Source organism: Bufo gargarizans, chromosome 4 (assembly GCF_014858855.1).
Source record: "Bufo gargarizans isolate SCDJY-AF-19 chromosome 4, ASM1485885v1, whole genome shotgun sequence".
In the NCBI taxonomy this organism is placed as follows: Eukaryota; Metazoa; Chordata; class Amphibia; order Anura; family Bufonidae; genus Bufo; species Bufo gargarizans.
In genome coordinates this window covers 278,178,260-278,197,304 of record NC_058083.1, presented here as the reverse complement: position 1 = coordinate 278,197,304, position 19,045 = coordinate 278,178,260, and positions in this window count along the sequence as shown.

Below are 19,045 nucleotides of genomic sequence, written 5' to 3'. Positions count from 1 at the left end.
TTCCAGGGACCATAAGCATCTGGTCCCACCACAGAAGATTAAGATATCACATCCACAATGACAAGGATGTAAACTATTTCCAAACTCAATAGAGACGATAGTTAATGAAGATTACTTTCTTGAGCAGATAAGATCCATGTATGGTTTCACTTACCTACTAAAAAGTATGCTAGAGTAGACTCACTGCGGAATCCTTTATTTTATGCAGGTAATTTTGCAAAGCCAAAGGTTTTTCCATCATGTGGTCCAGTGGATATTGGCTGGGTCCCCAACATTACAAGGGATACTGACAAGTATCCAGCACTTCCACTCATAGCACTGCAAAGCAGGAATATGGATACCAATCCTTAGCTCTGATTTCCAAATGAAGATTTATTCTTCTTGTTATATACAGTACATGACCTGAAGATGGTCCCATTCTGGATTTCTTCTTAATGTTTAGTTTTTGTTCTGTCTTTACTGACCAGGTTTACAGCACCAAGCTCATATGCATATTATATCACTCTATGTTACCATCAGGTGTCATCTGTAATGCCCTATCTACCTCTGAGTTGATATTTCCAACTGACTCTTGGATTCCTCTCTAGGGACCCAGGTGTCTCTTTTTAAAAGAACAGAGGGAACACCTACACATACACTAACGCAGAGATTTTCTACTAAAGTCGGGTTTTAAAAGTCTCTCGAAGTGGTACAATGTGTCGCCCAAGTTTCATTTTCTCTTCTGTTTTGGAGATGTGGAAGTAAGAAAGACACACTCCCCTATTTTGGGAATATCTAATGTTGGATAGCTTTTGATCATAATTTTGGTGTATATGCTCTAAACTCACTGACCACGCTTTACCAAAATATCCTGCCTTGTTTCTGTTGCATCTCTGTGTTATCCCTCTATCTATCTACAAGTGTTCCGTGGTCCACCTTCTGTTCAATGCAGAAAGTCCTATATCCCTGCCCTGTGCAGAAAAATTACCTCCTAAATATCTCTGTGGTTTAACAACTTACAGGACATCTTGAAGACAGAGTTGCTACTTTTAGGGGCACAAACAAAACATTTTTTCATCTTGTCACCACCATAAATTAAATCAGTGGTAGACCCCCTACCGATCTGACAAATATCCCCTACCTTGTGGATAGGGGATAACTTCCGGAATACCCCTTTAATCATTATTAGGACTAGCCGCTTTGAATGTCATTATTTCAGATTCTTTATTTTATTGAATAACTTTTTTATATAAAAGGTGAATTTCCTTCTGCTTATCCCATTACTCTAAAATAAGGCCTTTTCACACCGCTCAGATTAAGGCACTGAACTGTATCTGCAGTTGATCCTGTTATTCCTCAAGCTCTTAAAATCCCATTTAATTTTCCTTGCCAATGATACATATTCGATGTTAAGCATAAGTATGATAATGTTATCCTTCTCCCATTACTTAGCAGCTTAAGTATCACTGAACAGAAGCATCCAAGCATATACCCGTCCAGAAAGTCACTAGCAAACAATGTGCAGATTGAGCAAAGTTCAGTGAATGCAAATCACTTTCTTCAGGAAACCATGATTCAAACATGCCTGTACCTTGTGTATGAAAACTCTATTTGACGGCTTCTTAGTAGCCATGTTTCTTCTATTTCTATTCCTTTCCGTTTATTATTTAAAAATAAATGACTATCCAATAGTGTAGGTGAGGAAGAGCTAATGTGTACAAAGCCAATCCCGCCTAGGTGTTTCCCTTGCACAATCTTGTATTAGATTTGACTCCCTTGTTGCTGTGCGCTTGAACTATTTAAAGCACCAGTGATGTTAAGTGGATATTCATGTTATGCCAGTGTGCTGTTAACATACTTTTATATTACAGGTACTGCGCCTTTAACTCTTTCCCTGCCAAGGATTTATATCATGTGACATGAGATACATCCATGCTTCTAATGGCTCTGTCTCATTGTCTAGAACTAGACATGTGATCCATGTCTTGTTTTAAAGCAAAGAACCTTGGCAATGGCCTGCAATACAGCTGTTAGAAGTGGGAGCTTGATATACCTCCAGCTCTCTGTGCTGATCTGGGTATTACTCTATCTCAGGTTGAACAGCAGCTAGAGCCACGATCCCAGTCTTTAAAACAGGATCCAATCCAAGATAGAACAAATTGAACTAGCCACCTCACCTTTTAGCCAGCTATTGTCTCACCCAGCGTAGAGGAGGAGATATGGGGCAGTCTGGGATGTCCTGACAGACATCAGGGGAAGGAGGAGAGGCACTGATTCTCCTGTTACTATATAATGTAGCAAATGTGGACCCATTTTGTCACTTGAACAGATTTGGATTTCGGCTGCTCCTAAGTGCTTTATCTAAGTAGCTCTCCAAGTGCTCACCCTTTAACCTCTATACAAGGATCTAGACTTCACGCAGGAGACTAACCAGGCTGCTACATCTTGGAGTAGTCTCAGTTCAAGTGACTGCCAACCGACAGGGGTCTGGAGACACCAATGCAGGACACAGAGGGATCAGGGCTAGAGCAGGCAGAATATGGGCTAATAGCTAACAGACCAAGATCGGGCCTGGGCAGTTCTCTCTAGCTTGCAAAGAGCTATAATCTGTTTTTCTGCCACTGTACCAACTTTTTTCTGGATCCTGACCATCTGTCGCTTGACCTGACCTGTTCACCGTACTTACCATGTGCCATCTGCTCTAACTTTAGGATTGTTTCATGGATTCACTTGAACTCTGCCAGCCTTGATCTCTGCCTGTTTTTTTTATAGCTACATCTATTGTCTGTTCTTTCTGTGCCACGCACCAGTGTCTCTGGTCCCTGTTGGTCAATAGCCAACCACATCAGAACTATTCCAAGAGGTAGTGGCCTGGTAGCATCCCTGCAGTGAAGGCCAGATCCCTGTGTAACAGATAGTGGCTGTGCAATCAAAAGCCCTCATAGGGACCCTTGGGATGTTATAATCAATATACTTAACGGTCTACAGACCCAACAAATCCTTTTAGGGGTCTCTACCTAATATTAAAATATTATTATTATCATTCTTAAAACATAAGTGTAATGAAGAAAAAAATGTATTTAAAAATATCAGTGTACAGTAAGGTTTGGTATCTACTAAACTAGTAGCTGCTAGTAATTACTAGCGGCAACTAAGGGATTTTTCCCCCTTATTCAGCAACTATTATAGACACCTGTTCAGGTGTTCTATTTATAATCTGGAGGCAGACAAGCTAATATGTATGGTTAATTTATCACTTGTGTTAGTGAGGATAGATATACTACATTAGTATACTGTGCCTAGATTGGATTTGGCAGGGACATGGGTATTTAGCTATAGCAATCTATTAGTGCGTGGCCGGCTTGACGAACCCCACACACATGTCAGCTGTTCTCAGAGTTTAGCACGCGTTATAATCAGTAATACTTAGGTTGATACTGCAATATACACCATTTGGCAATCCTTTTGTGTGTGCTTGCAACCTTAATATATCGCACTGAACTCTGCATGCTGCTACTCAGTTGGCTGAGATTCACATCCACTATACTATTATATTGACCCTTTCCTCTGCCAGTAATTCCAACTACGGCTGGTTACTTTGTTCCTATATACCTATCCACCTTTCACACTCAGGTTCTAACTTGCCCTTAACTACTTCTATCGCTACAATAGAACTCCTTGCTGTGAACTGTCTAAAACTTAAGCGCTACACTGTAACACCCCTCCCGACCCACTGTGCAAACTAACCAGTTTGTCTTTGAGCTAAACCAAAGGGTGTTATCCTGGCAGTCCCCTGGTATTCATCCTTTAACACCTGTACACACCTGCAGATAATAGCACCTTCTGCACCCTCTGCACTTGACAGGACCAGGCAGTAAAAACATCATTAAGCTTGGCCCTGTCAGTGCGGAGAGGACACAGCAGTTGCAGAGAGAGCAGAGTAGGTGTAAAGGCAACTCCCCTGTTGCTCCTAGAGGCTAATTTGCATATATTAAAACACTTTTCTCAGCAATACTGAACATGGCACCAACACAGATGCCTTCAGCTGCCAAGTGCACATGCAACGGGTCAGACAATTTCATAGGTACAAATCTGATGACAGAGGCCCTATAAGGGTTTTCATACTCATTGTACACCACACTCATCAAGGGTGCATGGCTTATCTCAAAATGTTTGCTGAAACTTCTGGAGAAAAGTAAGCCAATTTATAGTGGAGTAGATACTCGATCTAGAAAGCCTAAAGGTGCACCAGATGTATCATCCAGCATCAGCCACTGTGATAAATCCTGCCTTTTTAGACTGTCTAGTCCAAATCTCAGACTGCATTAGTAAATCTGCTCCATTGCGTTCAGAACCACACTTTGATTTTTATAATAGAGTTATATGTTTGTATTTAGCTATTCCATGGGTCTTCTGATATGTTGTAGAATGCTAACAAGATAAAGTACGATTGAAAAAAATTGTGATGCACATTGTAAGTTTTCAAATGCAAAAGAAAAAAACAAGAATGCTTATTCATTACTGAGCGCAGGCATGCCGCTAGCATTTTTTTTTTCTAGTTGCCATAGAGACACCAATTCATAATAATGACTTTTATCAAATATCCATTATGGTTTCTTTTAGTGTCTACAAAGTACATTTTCTTCTAATTTAGCATGAGAGGGAATAGCACATTTTCTTTTAGTGTAGAAATTGTAGATGATGAATTGGCGTCTTAAATGTGTTGTTTCCCAAATGACAGTACAATATTTCACTCTGTTCTCGGCTGACCTTCATTAGTTGAGATGCAGTTTTTACAATATTCTTTGAGTGTGTTATTATTGTATAACTCAATATAGAAGAATAACTCGGCTTTATAAATTGGCACCGTCTCACCTCTTCCCACTCTTGAGGAAAAATAAAAAGGCATTCTAATTAACACAGACAGAAAGGAAGACGTAGAAGGTGTTATCTTTATTAGAAATAATTAACAAGAGCTGTTTTCCAAACTTTACCCAATACTCTGCCCACTCCTTAATATTAATGAATGGCTACCATACAGTTATACATGGAAAATTGTTGAGCCCGCGTTTAAGTGATTAATGTTTTGTTGTGTAATAATTCCAAACAACATTAAAATTAGATTTGGCTGATTATGATGAAATAGCTAACGGTTCTGAAGAAGAGTGTAAATTGGCCGGGATTCAGAAGTTTGTGTAGACAGTATAACATAATTTATGATAATGGCATTTATAAATGTTCTCTCTGTCATTACACTGGTTCCCAGATTTGCCCTGTATGCATCTACAGGTGCGGATAAAGACTTGACATGGTGTGTGATGGCAGCCTGTGGGAAACTGCCCCAGTAGTTCTTCAGTCTACAGTAGAGACAGTGGTGTACATAGAGAAGTAAGGGCCCCATAGCAAGGATCATACTAGGCCCCCCACACAGGACAGAAGGGTTTCTGCCTAAACCCCTTTCAACAACACTGCCTCGTTAGCTAAAGGTTGTTCCTTTAGAGGGTAGAGTCCTGACCATGTTTTCAATTCTAGTTGAAGAGGAGATAATCCCAATTAAGACTTGGCCCCCTCTTGCCCTGGGCCCCATAGCAGTCGCATGTTCTGCCGTTATGGTAGTTACGCCCCTGAGTGGAGGGTGAGTTTTTCCTGTTTATCTTTTGCGTGGGATTTTCTGTATTTGCCAGATAAAGAACTTGTGAAGTCCACACACCTTGTGGGGTTTACTGCAATCCTTAGAGAAATATTTACTACCCTATTTGAGAGCAGAATATGATAGAGATAGAGAACATGAGCTTTGTTATATATAGGTCTATAGGATTTGAAGTAGGATTACTTCATAAAAAGCAGAGTAAACCCTGACAGGACTCCTAGGAGAGACAGTGAGAGTCCTCTTAACGCCACCCACACAGGATGATTGACAGCTTTACCTGTATAACTCTGTGTACACAGACAGTGGTCGATCACTGTGTGTGGGTGGGGTTATCAGGACTCCCTGTCTCTCTTAGGAGTCCTGCTAGTATTTACTCAGTTTTTTACTCTTTTCACTCTGCTTTAGCTGCAAATCATACAAACCTACATATCACAGAGCACAGCAACACTCACTACAATGTTGCGGCTATATAAACAGACTTACCAACATTTATATGTAACTGGACAAGCTTAATAGATACAGGAAAAAACAAGAGAACTGAAGCTCATAAACGTCCAATAATGAAAAATAGTATACTTTATTAGTTACAAAATCAATTAATAATAAATACCATAAAAAAGGGGGATAAGGAGTGAGAACACCATCCCAGCAATACAGAATCTAAATATATATAAACGTCACACTGACATGCACAATGATTTGATAGAAGCGAGTCCTAATGTACAAACATCATAGCACGAATTGCCATGGGTAACGCCATCCCAGGCATTCAGGTCTCTGCTACTTGTTTGGTGAGTCTGTGCTATTTCCATCCATACTCATGGCCTGTCACAGATAGTTAGGACATGGCTTTAGTGGGTATACAGTCGTGGCCAAAAGTTTTGAGAATGACACAAATATTAGTTTTCACAAAGTTTGCTGCTAAACTGCTTTTAGATCTTTGTTTCAGTTGTTTCTGTGATGTAGTGAAATATAATTACACGCACTTCATACGTTTCAAAGGCTTTTATCGACAATTACATGACATTAATGCAAAGAGTCAGTATTTGCAGTGTTGGCCCTTCTTTTTCAGGACCTCTGCAATTCGACTGGGCATGCTCTCAATCAACTTCTGGGCCTATTCCTGACTGATAGCAACCCATTCTTTCATAATCACTTCTTGGAGTTTGTCAGAATTAGTGGGTTCTTCCAAAAGTCTTCGCCTCACTGTGCGTGCAGATGCGCTCACACCTGCCTCCTGCCATTCCTGAGCAAGCTCTGTACTGGTGGCACTCCGATCCTGCAGCTAAATCCTCTTTAGGAGTTAAAGGTTTTCACTATGAGGGTGGGGAAGAAAAATTGTTAATGTACGCGGACGATATTTTGTCATTTATGCATAATAGTGGAGATCAGTTTAATAGAGTTATAGACATAATAGACAAGTTTGGTTGTTTTTCTGGATTACATATTAATTGGGGGAAATCATATATGTTGATGTTGGGAGATGCACAACCACAGGGGTTTTTAAAGGTGCAGGTGTTGGGAAAACAAGGAAACTTTAAATACTCAGGGATACAAATTTCGGGAAATATAGAAGAATATGAAAAATTAAATGTACTTCCCCTAATAAAAGAACTTAGGGCCAAAATGCATGTCTGGCGTAGGTTACCAATTTCAATACAGGGCAGTGTAAATTTAATAAAAATGGTTTTTCTACCAGATGGGTGACGGCGTTGCCCGAGGGGAATTACCCATTGTTAGTAGCTATAAATACCTAGGTGTATACATAACAAAGGATGTCATATCCTATCATGCTCTAAATATTCAGCCGCTTATCACATACTGCAAAGAAAAGTGCAGGGTATGGCAAGGCTTGCCTTTATCAGTCTCAGGGAGAATAAATCTGATAAAACTGATCATTCTGCCGAAGTGTCTGTACATTCTGCAGCATGCTCCATATTTAGTCCCAAAAGCTGTTTTCCTAAAAATTAACTCTTTACTTTCACCCTTTATATGGGGAGCTAATAGACCCAAGCTGTCAATGGGGAATCTGACCCGCTTTAAGAAAGAGGGAGGTATGTCTCTACCAGATATTTACTTGTACTACCTTGCAGGACAATTGAGGAATATTAAGTCATGGCTGAATCCGGAGGGTCCTCTTTGTAGACAGGAGAAACAATTGGCCGAGTTTCTGGGCCTCACTAACCTATGGCTGGTTCTGGAACAACCGAAATTGTTTCCTCGCAAATTGTTACCGATCCACAGAGTGGCAATCCAAGTGTGGACAGCCTGCAAGCGTATGCACAATGTGGAAGCGGAACTGTTGGAGACCCCAGTTTGGGATAACCCTATGTTCCCTGATTTGTTGACATTACAAGGCAAAACATTCTGGAAGGAGCATGGGGTTATCACAATGGGAAATTTGTATACCGATAATGCTTTTAATGATTTTGAATCCATGAGTCGTAAATATGAGCTACCGAGACAGGCATTTTTTAGATTCCTGCAGTTGAGACATGCCCTACAGACACATTATCGGAACAGCCCAGTCCTCTTCTCCTCTTTTCCAATGATAGGTATTGTACGTTCCCAAGGACCACGTGGCTTCATTTCAGCATTATACACTCACCTCTTAGATGCCAAGTTGAAAGGTACCCCTATGTTAGCTTTAGATAAATGGAAAGCTGTGATTCCTGACTTGTCTAAAGAAGAAATAGAGGATGTGCTGGAATCCCCCACATTAGTGTCGCCGGCCATCAATAATAAATTTATTCAAGTGTGTATAATACACCAAAGTTACTTGACTCCGTCCAGACTATTCAGAATAGGCAGACGTACACACTCCGAATGCCATAGGTGCACGTCAGAGGGTGCTGATTTTTGGCACCTCATCTGGGCATGCCCAGTTTTACAAACATTTTGGGGTGACGTTACAAATTTGCTTTCAGATCTTATAGGCATCACACTCTCACTAGACCCGAAAATTTGCATATTTGGAATACTGGACGAAACTGTGCACTCGCATCACACTAGGATATTTTTGAGGGAAACATTATTTTTAGCACGTAAGGCAATAGCCATGAGATGGATGGGGGACAGGGCGCCCACTCTTACACAGTGGAAACAACTGGTTAACACTGTTATACCATATGAAAACATAATGTATAAGAATAGGGGTTGCTCGCCCAAATTTCAAAAAGTGTGGGGAGTGTGGTGTGCGTCCTCTAGGACAGCTTATTCTGCTAGAAGGCTAACTGAAGCACTAAATGCGGAACAAGTTGGATAAGTATGAAACACCTTGTCAGGAGGAAATAGTTGGTTCAAGTGAATGCACTGGAAATTATAAGGGGTGGGGTATTAGAAGATTTTACACGACCATGAAAATATCTCTTGTATAGGAAAGAATAAGCAAAGGATTGTATACAGCATAGGAGTTTACTGTGTTATTGTTTTTATTCCTTTATTATGCAAAGTCTTGTCACTTTTGTGTCTTCTTAACATTGCTGATGTACATTGTGTCATGCTGTGTACAAAGATTGACATCATAATTGACTTTGTGTGTTCAATAAAAAGAATAAAAAAAAAAAAAGAAAATGGTTTTTCTCCCTAAAATATTATATGTTCTTCAAAATGCCCCAGTTAGGTTGTCGCAGGATACTTTTAGACTACTTGACAGTAGGGCTGCAGTAAACGAATATTTTTGTAATCGAGTATTCTATCGATTATATTTCTCGATTCATCGAGTAATCTAATAAGAAAAAGCTACTTAAAATAACGTACGTAATTAGGTATGTATAAAGTTATTGGTTTGAAGGGGTTAATAACTTTATACATGCCTAATGCCAAGGTGCTTCCATTAACCCCTCCAAACCAATAACTTTATACATGCCCATTGGGTTTGGAGGGGTTAATGGAAGCACCTTGGCATTAGGCATGTATAAAGTTATTGGTCTGAAGAGGTTAATGAAAGCACCTTGGAGGTGCCTTCATTAACCCCTCTCTAAACCAATAACTTTATACATGCCAAGGTGGTGCTTGCAGCCTCCATTAACCACTCTCTCTCCATCTGCCTCCCCCCAGCCTCTGATCTGCTTGCCCCCAGCCTCTGATCTGTTTGCCCCCGCCTCTGATCTGGCTCCCCCCCCAGCCTCTGATATGCCTCCCCCCCCAGCCTCTGATCTGCCTCCCCCCAGCCTCTGATCTGCCTCCCCCCCAGCCTCTGATCTGCCTCCCCCAGCCTCTGATCTGCCTCCCCCCCAGCCTCTGATCTGCCTCCCCCCCAGCCTCTGATCTGTTTGCCCCCGCCTCTGATCTGCCTCCCCCCCAGCCTCTGATCTGCCTCCCCCAGCCTCTGATCTGCCTCCCCCCCCAGCCTCTGATCTGCCTCCCCCAGCCTCTGATCTGCCTCCCCCCCAGCCTCTGATTTGCCTCCCCCCAGCCTCTGATCTGCCTCCCCCCCAGCCTCTGATCTGCCTCCCCCAGCCTCTGATCTGCCTCCCCCCAGCCTCTGATCTGCCTCCCCCCAGCCTCTGATCTGCCTCCCCCAGCCTCTGATCTGCCTCCCCCCCAGCCTCTGATCTGCCTCCCCCCCAGCCTCTGATCTGCCTCCCCCCCAGCCTCTGATCTGCCTGCCCCCAGCCTCTGATCTGCCTCCCCCCTCCCCCCAGCCTCTGATCTGCCTGCCCCCAGGCTCTGATCTGCCTCCCCCCCTCCCCCCAGCCTCTGATCTGCCTGCCCCCAGGCTCTGATCTGCCTCCCCCCCAGCCTCTGATCTGCCTCCCCCCCAGCCTCTGATCTGCCTCCCCCCAGCCTCTGATCTGCCTCCCCCCCAGCCTCTGATCTGCCTCCCCCCCAGCCTCTGATCTGCCTCCCCCCCAGCCTCTGATCTGCCTCCCCCCCAGCCTCTGATCTGCCTGCCCCCAGCCTCTGATCTGCCTCCCCCCCCTCCCCCCAGCCTCTGATCTGCCTGCCCCCAGGCTCTGATCTGCCTCCCCCCCTCCCCCCAGCCTCTGATCTGCCTCCCCCCTCCCCCCAGCCTCTGATCTGCCTCCCCCCGCCCCCCAGCCTCTGATCTGCCTGCCCCCAGGCTCTGATCTGCCTCCCCCCCTCCCCCCAGCCTCTGATCTGCCTCCCCCCCTCCCCCCAGCCTCTGATCTGCCTGCCCCCAGCCTCTGATCTGCCTCCCCCCCTCCCCCCAGCCTCTGATCTGCCTGCCCCCAGCCTCTGATCTGCCTCCCCCCCTCCCCCCAGCCTCTGATCTGCCTGCCCCCAGCCTCTGATCTGCCTGCCCCCTCTGGTAACGCAACCCCCCCCCTCCCCCCCAGTATAAATCATTGGTGGCAGTGGCCACAGGGTCCCCCTCCTCCCCCCCATCATTGGTGGCAGTGTCAGTTCCGATCGGAGCCCCAGCAGTGTAATGCTGGGGCTCCGATCGGTTACCATGGCAGCCAGGAGTCACGCTACTGAAGCCCTGGCTGCCATGGTATGTTAGTGAGCAGAGAGCAGCGCATTATACTCACGTGCGCTGTGGCCGCCGGTCGCTCCTTCTTCTGTCTGTGCGGCGGATTGCTAATGCTTACAGCATTAGCAATGCGCCGCACAGACCTATGAGAAGGAGCGACCGCCGGCCACAGCGCACGTGAGTATAATGCGCTGCTCTCTGCTCGCTAACATACCATGGCAGCCAGGGCTTCAGTAGCGTCCTGGCTGCCATGGTAACCGATCGGAGCCCCAGCATTACACTGCTGGGGCTCCGATCGGAACTGACACTGCCACCAATGATGGGGGGGAGGAGGGGGACCCTGTGGGATATGGCCGGCACATTCATTGGTGGCGCAGTGGCCACAGTCCCTCCCCTCCCCTCCTCCTCCTACTCAGTCCCTCCCCTCCTCCTCCTACTTGGTCTTCAGCGGCAGCCGCGCACAGTGGGGAGGGAGAGACTCCCTCCTCCTCCCTCCGCTGTGCCGGCCGCTCAGTCCTGCCTCTCTGGTCTCCGGAGGACACGGAAGCGGTGAGTGAGACGCTTAATTTCACTCCCGCTCCGTGATCACGTGATCTAAACGATTCCTCGATGCAGGGAAACTGCATCGATGAATTTTTTGACTCGATTTAATCGAGTTATTCGAATAATCGTTTCAGCCCTACTTGACAGTTTAATGGGAGATTTCCTCTGGAAAGGTAAGATTCCCAGAATAAAGAGAGAGATACTCCAGCTCCCTGTGAGAGAAGGTGGATTAGCAGTCCCGAATTGTTTTTTTTTACTATATAATCACACAATATGGTCAAATAAAGAGTAGTTTAGATGGTTTGGTGGGTAGGCAGGTAGTAAAATAGATTGGGATGGAAAGAAGAATGGAACTTTTTAGAGGTGTTGGAATCGGGTACACTGGGGAGAAATAGTATAGGAAATAGAGTTTTAAACTCTCTGGAATACATATGGGTGGAAATTAAAAAAACATTAGAGATTAAAGGGTTTTTGCAATACACACCATATGGAAAAATATTAACCTTAAGGAACTGCAGGGGATTAAGATGTATATAAACTGGGGAAAAAATGGGATGAAATACTTAAACCAGATATTTGAACAAGGTAAATTGAAAGACTTTAATAATCTAATGGTTAGAGAGTTTGGTATACCGCATAAGGACATATATAAATATTTTCAGCTTAGGAATGCATTGAGGTCAGCTACGCAAGAGGACAAATATAAGATGGAAAGATCTGAGTTATTGCATAAATTTACTAATGTGGGTGAAAGGGGAGGAATAACGGCAAAAAGATATAAGATATTGATGCAGGGAAAAAAGAAACGGGTCACAATATTAGCTAGGAAAAAATGGGAGAAAGAACTTCAATTCTTTACGGAAGAAAAATGGAATGATGCCTTAAAGAACTACTCTCGAGTCTCAAATAGGGGTTCACATAAGATTTCACAATTTTTTGTAGTCCATAGGTTGCATAGATCCCCATGGATATTGAAAAGAATGGGTGTTAGAGCTTCAGATGACTGTGTAAAATGTGGGGGAGAGAATGCTGATTTAATACATTGTTTTTGGAGATGCCCAAGATTGTTCAGATATTGGACAGAAATAACAGATACTATATACCGAATTTTGAAGGTTCAAATATCAGAAAATCCCATGACTTGTATTCTGGGGGCAACCGAACACCTGGGTCTAAATAGAGATATACGTATGGTCCTGAGTAAGGTGCTATTTCAAGCTAGACTCTTAATACTTAAGAAATGGGTAGGGGTCGATCCTCCAACAGCTCGGCAGTAGAGAAAAGCAGTCGATGATTTGATTAAAGAAGAAGGTGATGGAGGGCCATAGTAGAAAAGAAAAAACTGCTGATGAAATATGGAAGAGGTGGTTACATTAGGGCTGGTTATATTAAGTTTTTTTTTTTTTATTACACGTCTCCCTCCCCCCCCATAAGGGTGGTAGTAGGGTGGGTAATTGGGGAGTAAAAATAATTGGGTATGTATAGAAAAAGATTGGAATGTTTTTTTTTTTGATGGATCAAAAATGTAACTTTTATCTAATCTATTGTTGACGAATTTTGAGATGATGAAAATAAAGAGATATAAAAAAAAATCCTCTTTAGGAGACGATCCTGGCGCTTGCTGGACTTTCTTGGACGCCCTGAAGCCTACTTAACAAGAATTGAACCTCTTTCCTTGAAGTTCTTGATGATCCTATAAATTGTTGATTGAGGTGCAATCTTAGTACCCACAATATTCTTGCCTGTGAAGCCATTTTTATGCAACGCAATGATGGCTGCACGCGTTTCTTTGCAGGTCACCATGGTTAACAATGGAAGAACAATGATTTCAAGAATCACCCTCCTTTTAACAGGTCAAGTCTGCCATTTTAACCCAATCAGCCTGACATAATGATCTCCAGCCTTGTGCTCATCAACATTCTCACCTGAGTTAACAAGATGATTACTGAAATGATCTCAGCAGGTCCTTTAATGACAGCAATGAAATGCAGTGGAACGTTTTTTTGGGGATTAAGTTAATTTTTATGGCAAAGAAGGACCATGCAATTCATCTGATCACTCTTCATAACATTCTGGAGTATATGCAAATTGCTATTATAAAAACTTAAGCAACTTTTCCAATTTCCAATATTTATGTAATTCTCAAAACTTTTGACCACGACTGTACACAGCAGCATTTTGCTGCGTTATATTGTATAACACCTCTTGGGGTTACTACCTACTACCTGCTATAGCTACAGTGGGATGCGAAAGTTTGGGCAACCTTGTTAATCGTCATGATTTTCCTGTATAAATCGTTGGTCGTTACGATAAAAAATGTCAGTTAAATCTATCATATAGGAGACACATACAGTGATATTTGAGAAGTGAAATGAAGTTTATTGGATTTACAGAAAGTATGCTATAATTGTTTAAACAAAATTAGGCAGGTGCATAAATTTGGGCACTGTTGTCATTTTATTGATTCCAAAACCTTTAGAACTAATTATTGGAACTCAAATTGGCTTGGTAAGCTCAGTGACCCCTGACCTACATACACAGGTGAATCCAATTATGAGAAAGAGTATTTAAGGGGGTCAATTGTAAGTTTCCCTCTTCTTTTAATTTTCTCTGAAGAGTAGCAACATGGGGTTCTCAAAACAACTCTCAAATGACCTGAAGACAAAGATTGTTCACCATCATGGTTTAGGGGAAGGATACAGAAGGCTGTCTCTGAGATTTCAGCTGTCTGTTTCCCCAGTTAGGAACATATTGAGGAAATGGAAGACCACAGGCTCAGTTCAAGTTAAGGCTCGAAGTGGCAGACCAAGAAAAATCTCGGATAGACAGAAGCGACGAATGGTGAGAACAGTCAGAGTCAACCCACAGACCAGCACCAAAGACCTACAACATCATCTTGCTGCAGATGGAGTCACTGTGCATCGTTCAACCATTCGGCACACTTTACACAAGGAGATGCTGTATGCGAGAGTGATGCAGAGGTAGCCTTTTCTCAGCCCACAACACAAAAAGTGCCGCTTGAGGTGGGCTAAAGCACATTTGGACAAGCCAGCTTCATTTTGGAATAAGGTGCTGTGGAATGATGAAACTAAAATTGAGTTATTTGGCCATAACAAGGGGCGTTATGCATGGAGGAAAAAGAACACAGGAAAAAACACCTGCTACCTACAGTAAAATATGGTGGTGGTTCCATCATGCTGTGGGGCCAGTGCAGGGACTGGAAATCTTGTCAAAGTTGAGGGACGCATGGATTCCAATCAGTATCAGCAGATTCTGGAGACCAATGTCCAGGAATCAGTGACAAAGCTGAAGCTGCGCCGGGGCTGGATCTTTCAACAAGACAACGACCCTAAACACTGCTCAAAATCCACTAAGGCATTTATGCAGAGGAACAAGTGCAACGTTCTGGAATGGCCATCTCAGTCCCCAGACCTGAATATAATTGAAAATCTGTGGTGTGACTTAAAGAGAGCTGTCCATGCTCGGAAGCCATCAAACCTGAATGAACTAAAGATGTATTGTAAAGAGGAATGGTCCAAAATACCTTCAACCAGAATCCAGACTCTCATTGGAACCTACAGGAAGCGTTTAGAGGCTGTAATTTCTGCAAAAGGAGGATCTACTAAATATTGATTTCATTTCTTTGTTGTGGTGCCCAAATTTATGCACCTGCCTAATTTTGTTTAAACAATTATAGCACGCTTTCTGTAAATCCAATAAACTTAATTTCACTTCTCAAATATCACTTTGTGTGTCTCCTATATGATATATTTAACTGACATTTTTCATCCTAACAACCAATGATTTATACAGGAAAAGCCTGACAATCAACAAGGTTGCCCAAACTTTCGCATCCTACTGTATATTGTTTGGAAATTCGTGCTATGATGTTTGTACACTAGGACTCGCTTCTATCAAATCATTGTGCATGTCAGTGTGACGTTTATATATATTCAGATTCTGTATTACTGGGATGGTGTTCTCGCTCCTTATCCCCCTTTTTTATGGTATTTATTATTAATTGATTTTGTAACTAATAAAGTATACTATTTTTCATTATTGGACGTTTATGAGCTTCAGTTCTCTTGTTTTTTCCTGTGTTCAGATAGGGCAGAAAACCACCTGGTTCAGTTTAAGGCTTGATTCCGGCAGCACTCCTTTCTGTCTGTGTGCTATCCACACTGCACAAACATTACACTGAGAGTTCTCCCAGAACCAATATCTTTCAGCAATACATCCATCTTTGGATCCTCACTTTTCCTGCACCCTCTTACAAACTCCACATCCATAGTGCCCAGACAGTAATAGTGCCCCACATGGCAATAATGCCCCATTTTTTTTTCTGCTCTATACAGTAATTAACATTTTTGTGCCCCTTTGAGCTCCTAAGCAACAACTGTGCTCCTCTTAGTGCCCAGAAACAGTATATACTGTATGATCTTCTTGGTGCCTCTAACAGTAATAGTACCCCCTGTATGCCCCAAACAGTAATAGTGCTCCTATTACTGCCCCCTAACATTAACATTGCCTCCTTTAGGCCCTATACAGTAACATGGCTCCTCTGAGTGCCCACCAAACAGTAATAGTGACCCCTTTAGGTCCCACACAGTAAAGGGGGTCATCTTAATGCCACCAAACAGTAATAGTGCTTCCTTTCAGCCCCACTTGGTAACAGTCCTCTTCTTGGTGCCCTTCAAACAGTAATAGTGCTTTAATAATGCCTGCTTAGTAACCATGCCCCTCTTAATGTCATCTCAAAAAGTAATAATGTCCCATTTTAGAGCCCCACATAGTGACATCAGTCTCATACATTTATTGTGCACCACTAAAATAAATGTATGAAACTTACCTCTCCCCATTCCCGTGACAAGCGCCAAAACACATCTTCTCGTTGCCTGGGTCCCGCAACAGGTGGCACAATGCAGCGGCTTCACCTCGCCACCTGTGTCACAATACAAAATGGCATGGGAGATGGTTTGGAACGCCCATGCACATAAAATAATTAGTTGAGGATCTTGACCAGATTTAAGCACATCTATTTAGTGATGGGGTCTCATAATTGCCCTGCAGTTAGGGCCACAGCAAGTAGAATTTTTTAACCTGGTTACCCTTCTCCTATTCTCTAACTTCTCTCCCACAGCAGTGCATTTATATCAATACTGGCTGAAAAACCTTCTAAAGCTGTAGTATTGTATAGTATGTACTGTAGGCATCTATTTTGCAGATTTTATGCAGGGGTCAAGAAAGTACATTCTTTTTCTACTGTGTCATTTTTCTCCATTGTAAGCTCCAGTGGGTAGAGTTATTGCTAATTCTTTTTTACTGTTACTGTTACTTTTCTGTTTTCTGCTGTCTTGCACTTTGAATGCGGTGGATCCACTCATGATTTTAGCCCTATTTAACCCCTTCATGACTGCCGCAATATACTGTATGTACGGCGGAAGTCATGTCTTTAAACATGCATGTGCACTGGGAAACAGCAGAAAGCCAAAATTGTGGCAGAATTGTGGCTTTTTTTTAAAAATTCCACCCAATTTGGAAAAATTTTCTACTACTCACTACATTGTATATAACCGTAAATGGTGCCATTAGAAAGTACAACTTCTTCCGCCAAAAATAAGCCCTTATAAGGCTATGTGAACTTAAAAAAAAAAAAAGTTATGAATCTGGGAATGTGGGCAGTGAAAAAAGAAAACACAAAAACAGAAAATATCCCGTCCTCTAAGAGTTAATGGGGTTTATCTCTAAATAGACACTTGTTGAGGTTTCCAGTGGTGTTCACATGGAAACCACAGCAGGATAGGACATCGCATGGTTGGGGAAACTGTGTGGAAATAGTCCACAGCTGTACGAATGGCAGCGTGGACTCCCACTGAAATCAAATTAATGTCCGTGATCGGCATTACACAACGAAACAGGAGGCGTCTGGTTGCTCCATTCCGGAACAGGAACCATCTTTAAAGACCCATGTGACATACTATTACATCACATGTCAGGCAGGGGTTAAACTGGAAAAACCCTTTAAATGGAATATGTCACCAGTATAATCTGCATTAATACATAAGCAGTACTACAAATAAGGAGTCCATATAGTAATTTTTTATTTTTCAACTGGCCGTCTACCCATAGTCAGCGCTGAAAGCTGCGCTGAAATACATCGTCCTGACTGCTGTGCTAACGTACAGGCGAGGACTCATACGCATGCACATCTACCCATAGTCAGCGCTCAAAGCTGCTCTGAAATACATAGTCCCGAGGACTCATATGCGCATGCACAGCAGTCCCGACAATGTAATTCAGAATAGCTTTACATGTTGAGAGCGGGGAAACAGGGGGCAGGAGGAAAATAAACAATAGTGATCTGGTCTCCTTTTCTGTAGCACTACTCATGTATTACTGTAGATAATAGTCCAAGTTTGTGGTGTCAGGGGATGTATAATACAGAATGTCCCCCTGTTAGTTTATAAAAAGTCTGGCTCTAGTTCCACCCTCATAATGTTCAGGTCATATTATAACAGGTGTGATGTCATCATGGACAACACATCATTGCATTTCTCTGTGCTTCTCCTTCTAGACATGTCCTCTACCTAGGACAGTCAACTCTATCAAAAACTCTCTTGTCCCTTGGCATCAGAGACATAGTCCTTTTCTGGATCACCTTTTTCCCACTTCACTGGCTCACCATTGCCCAGCAAATTCAGTACAAAATACTAAAAATAATAGACAAGTCCATCCACAACCTGTCCCCTCCTTCCATTTCTGACATTCCCGATACATCACCACACACATCATCACCACTGCAGCACAGCAGACTGTCTCCCAACTTCCGAACTTTCAGAAGCAACCTGAAAACACACTTCCTGAGGAAAGCCTACATCCTACAATAACCCCGCTACCACAAGTCAGATGAGCAGCTTCTACCTTCACCTAGTGTCTTCTTCTCCTTCCTTCCCTTGTAGACTGTAAGGGTACATTCACACGCCGGTGAAAACAGCCACGTGATGGCCATTTTGTAATGGTCGCTGCACAGCCATTTTCAGAACCATTGCAGTCAATGGTTCTATTCACATTTAACAGCTGTGAATAATGGCCATCAAAAAATAGGTCCTATTTTGTTCATTTTCATGGACAGGCAGCCCCCATAAAATTTAAGGGGGACACTTTTAATGGTCATTTTTCAGACAAGCATTTCATTTGTGAACAAACTACCATTAAAAATGACTGTTTTGCAGTTTTAACAATCACTGTTGTCTGAAGGTAACCTATGTTCTCGCGGGCAGGGTCCAATATATTTTGATCAAAACACATCTGAGCCCCCCTACCAAGCGCCAAGGTGGTCTCAGGTCAACCGGGTCCTACGCTAAACCTACCTAAGCCATTGGGCCTCTATATTCAGGAGTGCAGACCCCGCACATATGGTGTGCTGCTCCTAG